The following is a 5,276-nucleotide window of genomic DNA, read 5'->3' as shown; positions in this document are numbered from 1 at the left end:
TTTCCCTTTTTTTTTGAGACAGAGTCTCGCTCTGTCAAACAGGCTGGAGTGCAGTGGTGCAATCTCTGCTCACTGCAACCTCTGCCTCCTCAGTTCAAGCAATTCCCCTGCCTCGGCCTCCCAAGTAGCTGGGATTAAAGGTGCCCACCAGCATGCCTGGCTAATTTTTGTATTTTTGGTAGAGATGGGGTTTCACCATGTTGGCCAGGCTGGTCTGCAACTCCTGACCTCAGGTGATCCGTCCACCTCAGCCTCCCAAAGTGCTGGGATTATAGGTGTGAGCCACTGTGCCCGGCCTATTTCTATACCTCTTGAAAGTCAGTTTCCGCACCTGTAAAATGGGCCTAAAAAGTGCTAGTTGGATGTTCCAAGGATCAAGCATGTATGTCAGGCATCCAGCACATACAGACTTGGTTAATGTTCATCTCTTCCCTTGGACCTCCCAAGTCTGGACATTTTGTGTTTAGGAATCTCTTCTTATCTCCGGTCCTTCTGACGCATCCAGAGGGGACCCATGACAAAATGGGTCCCCCTCAGTAACACCCACCATCAGAAGAGATGCACAGTCTTATTTAATTCCTAAATAATATGCTAAGGCTCCCACAAACTTGGAATAAGCTTTCCAAAAGTCAAAGTGTAATTGACCAACCCAGATAAAAAAGCAAAACATACTGTCCCATATGGCCTGTCTCTATCCCAGCTTCCCACCTGCATTCTTAGGCCAACTCTGGTAAACAACAGATTTGCACCTGGTCTGATGTGACTATAAAATTAATCCCAGCAAAATTCTTCAGGGAAGCAGTTTTCAGTAGTTCCGTCTTTAAAAATTGATCACTTTCTCTCTTGATGTTCAAATTTGGGTTAGATAGATAATCCAACTATCTCTACAGCAAAGATTTACATAGGAAAAGAGAGGGCCTGGAGCGACCAGAACTCAAACCACACAAAGGCTGCAGAGCCACACCTTGAACTGTCCTCTGGTGAGCTGGGGCCACCTGGATTCCATGTGTGCTACACCCTAGGGGAAGAATGCCAGGATGTCTGCGTGGCCTTCAAGGAGAACCCTGAGAAGACAGCAACAAAGGGATCCGACAGTAGTCACGTGCCACAGACATCTCTGCTATCTTTCGCATCCATGGAGGTAATAACCTTCATGCTAAAGGCTGCAGGGGAGGCAGGCCTTCCCTGGCTAAGGATCCAGACAGTGCTGCAAGTGAAGGGCTGCTAATAAAGGGAGCAGAAAGCACCTTCCCTGTAGCCTTGGGAGGCCCCGGTCATCCCCCTTCTGCCTGGTACCCAAATTAGCTTCATCTAATCCATTGCCCTAAGCAAACTGGGTAGTGGATTGACAAAGGAAGTTCACTTCATCTATAGGCTGGATCAAGAAGGGACCTGGAGTCTCCTGACTATCCCAGCTTCCTGGAAACACTTAGCAGGAGTAATGGAATGGAACCCTGCAGCACCCCATGGGAAAAACCATGAAAACACAGTCACTGGTGCAGGATCAACCTCTGGGGCCTTCCTGCATGGAGAAGAACGTTGCCATGGTAACACACACCATCCTTTCGAACCATCCAACCCCCAAACAGCCTGCCAGAGCCAGGCCACCAGAATCAGACATGGCAATAGTTTTAAAAATGTATGGAGAAGCTGGGCATGGTGACACATGCCTGTAGTCTCAGCTACTCAGGATGCTAAGGTGGGAAGATCACTTGAGCCCAGGGGTTTGAGTCTAGCCTGGGCAACACAGCAAGACCCATCTCTAAAACAAAAATTAAAAAAAAAAAAAAACCTACACATTTACGGAGCTACATTCTTGGACATCACCAAGTCCCTTAAAACCAGCCCATTTGGGTTCTAAACAAAAAGCTAGATGGCAAGTCATTGACAAAATCACCAAATGTCTACTTAAATACTGCTGATATTTCAAAATATTACAGCAGTAGTCCTTAGACCAGCAGCACTGGCATCACCAGAGAACTTGTCAGAAATGCACATTTTCAGGTTCCACCTTAAACCTACCAAATCTGATGCCCTGGGGGTTTTAACAGGTACCCCAGAGCATCAGATTCTGATGCAAGACAGATTTTGAGAATTGCTGATTAGAATGTCTCCATGATTGAAACAGGGAGGTAACTGTAGGAAAACAGGCATTGGCTCATTAAATATAGACATGCTCTGTGCTTCCTGGCCTAATATATTAATATTTTCATTTCCAATGAAGGCCAATTTTCCTAATGGTGAGAACAAAAGAATCTTATTGGGCAACATTAGTATAAACTCAAGACATCTGCCCAGAAACTTAATGTGGATTATGGATAGAAAGAGCAGGAACGCCCCGCATCCTGACATCAGATTTTTAAGTCCTCCCTGGCAAAGTTAATACTTAAGCAGGGCATCCCTTGGCAGGTCCTTTCTGGCTTCCTCGGTTTCCTCAGATGGATCTCAATGCTCAGCACGAGAAGATTGCCACGTCCCAGGCTGCAGACCTAAGAGGGGGATCGGCATGTCTTACCGTGGCATTAGACAGGCTCCTGCCGGGGCGACCTCAGGGAGCTTGTGAATCGGACTGAATCTTGCCTGTCTCCCCACATGAGCCAATTAAATGGATCCCTGCCCTTGATGGTGAAGCGAAGTCCAGTTGCTAATGGATTGCAGTTCTGTCATCTCCATTGGAACTTTGAAGTCACTTGCTGGTATGGATAAGTTACATACTTATCAAGGTGGGATCACAGTTTTAGGCCACCAGGGTGCCATTTAGTGTGCCACCATCACTATATTAGTAGAGTGTGCCTTCCAGCAACGTCGAGGCCATGGTTGAGAGGATGCGGCTAAATAGCAGAGATATTTCTCAACTGGGTTTCTGCTACGGTAGAAGAAGAAACCACAGAGAAAGGCCTTAGGATATGCCTTCTGGTGCATTTCAGATCCAGCTCTTGACAAGGTATAAAAATCAACAAGATTGTTATTGGAGGAGAAAGTCAGCCAGTAGAGCCCACCCCAAAGGAAGCAAATCTTTGGCTACCGCTTGTGTGGGGCCAGGACTTCAGGAGGCTGACTGCAAAGGCAAATGTGAGGATGCTGCTCCATCCCATGGGGCCCAGGACTTCAGGAGGCTGACTGCAAAGGCAAATGTGAGGATGCTGCTCCATCCCATGGGGCCCAGGACTTCAGGAGGCTGACTGCAAAGGCAAATGTGAGGATGCTGCTCCATCCCATGGGGGCCCAGGACTTCAGGAGGCTGACTGCAAAGGCAAATGTGAGGGTGCTGCTCCATCCCATCCAGGCCGTCAAAGTGGCCGAGATCAGAGACAAAAGTTACCCTGCCTATTAATTACTAGCATGCTCTTCCCAACTTTTGCAACCATGCCATTCCTCCTGTCCCCCAAACCCAGCTTTAATCAATTCATTCAGGGCTGGGTGCAATGGCTCACGCCTGTAATCCCAGCACTTTGGGAGACAGAGGTGGGAGGATCCCTTGAGCTCAAGAGTTCAAGACCAGCCTGGGCGATAGGGCGACTCCCTCCCCCCACCCTCTGCCGCCAGGAGGACTCTACAGAAAATACAAAAAGCCTAGTCGGGTGTGGTGGCATTCGACTGTCACGGGTGTGCGGGTGTGGTGGCATTCGACTGGTGGCATTCCCAGGTACTCAGGAAGCTGAGGTGGGAGGATCACTTGAGCCTGGGGAGGTATAGGCTGCAGTGAGTCACGACCATACCACTAAACTCCAGCCTGGGTGATACAGTGAGACCTCATCTCAAAAAAAAAAAAAAAAAAAAAAAAAAAGCCAGAACTGGAGTTTTGGAAGCTTCTAGGGGGATTCCTGCAAAGTCTCATTTCAGCTCCTGGTGGGGCTGAAAAAAGAACCAAGGGGGAGGAGTCAGTCTCCTGCAAAGGGGCCCCAGAGGGAAAGGAAGGAGGTGGAGAGGAAATTAAAAACCACACTAAACTAAGAGAACAGAAAGAGAAGAAAACCAGAATGAAGACCATCACCCAAACACCCAGAATCCTTCTCTTGAGCATCCCCAAGAGAAGCTGTCATAATTTGTAAAGGGCAATCAGGTGATTGAAGAGAGGGTATTGCTTCACTGGGACAAAGGCAGTATTTTAATTTCTCTCGGTTCTGAATACTACCTACTGGGGACTGGAAACTGAAAAAAAAATCCTCCAAAATAGAAATTTACCCCAGGATTTTAGGACCCAAAGTTCCATTGAGCTTCGTAGACCTGGATGGGGCAGAGGGATGTGACCACACTCTCCCCATAAATAAATACATAAACAAGGCGCTGAGGACTCAATATAGCACCTGCCTCTTCTCCACCCTTGTGCACAATATCCAACTGTTAGCGCGTAGCCGCCGCTGCCACCACCACCACCGAGTCGCACCTGCCATCTGGAACAGGCCTCACATATTCCAAGACCTCCTTTCTGCTTCGCTGAACCTCCATCTTCTTTCAAATCACGCCGGGGACCAAAACGCACACCCCAGGCCACAGAGAAAGGTGCCTGGGACCAGCCCCTCAAACGACAGCGCTACATTTGAGGATGCCATCTCCTCCAAGCAGCTCTGAGTCTTTTTTCTTTTTCTTTTGGGTTTTGTTAACTCTGGGATGTCTGGAATGGGTGTGGAGGAAGGAATGGGAAGAGAACGGGGCACAGTGGGCCACAGTGCCCCCAGTTAGAAGGAGAGGGGCTGGGAAAATGCAGATCCGAAAGACAATGACTTCTGAGGGCTGGAGAGAGGGGCACTGTTCAGCATCCCTGGCTGGCCGGGCAGGACAGGGTCTGAGCCTGGCTGCAGGACTCTGGCCTGACGGGGACAGGGAGGGGGGCCACAGGGGGGTGCTCGAGAGGTGAAGTCACAGGCCTAAGGACAACCCAGCCCCCACCCCAGGCAAGGGGCTGTCCTGCCTGGGCCTCAGTTTCCTCCTGTGTGAGGTGACACCATAAGCATAACCCTTTCGCCACCTCATAGGAAGTGTGTGGGAACCCAAATGATGCACAAACAGCACCTGCCCTAGAAGACACCCAGTAAAGAGCTCTGTCAGCTACTCTGGAGACCCGCCTCCCAGAGCACCGCAGCCTAGGACAGGGAATCGGGAGTCACCGAGGCGGGGGTCCTAGGCGAAAGGAGGTAGCCCTGAGTCAGCTAGGCCCTGCAGGCGGGTCCCTCTCCGGCCGAGGAGGCCGCCCAGGAGCGCTAACGAGCGGAGAGCCCCAGGTGCAGGCCCCACCCAGGGCCGGGGAAGAGGTGGGGCTGGAGGGGGAGGGGAGC

The 5,276-nt window shown here is 50.1% G+C and overlaps 1 protein-coding gene across 1 annotated transcript in view; it reads right to left on the bottom strand.

The window, feature by feature from the left end:
• Positions 1–5,206, bottom strand: part of LOC105524563 (nucleolar protein 4-like) — a 27,195-nt gene extending 21,989 nt beyond the window's left edge. The window contains exon 1 of the mRNA XM_011959865.1: positions 5,109–5,206. The gene's annotated coding sequence lies outside the window, so the exon portion shown is untranslated. The remainder of the gene's footprint in view (positions 1–5,108) is intronic.
• Positions 5,207–5,276: the final 70 nt, after the last annotated feature.

This window comes from Colobus angolensis, unplaced genomic scaffold (genome assembly GCF_000951035.1).
Source record: "Colobus angolensis palliatus isolate OR3802 unplaced genomic scaffold, Cang.pa_1.0 Scaffold114, whole genome shotgun sequence".
Taxonomy (NCBI): domain Eukaryota; kingdom Metazoa; phylum Chordata; class Mammalia; order Primates; family Cercopithecidae; genus Colobus; species Colobus angolensis.
The sequence above is the reverse complement of the archived record's forward strand: the minus strand, read 5'-3'. Positions and strand labels throughout refer to the sequence as shown.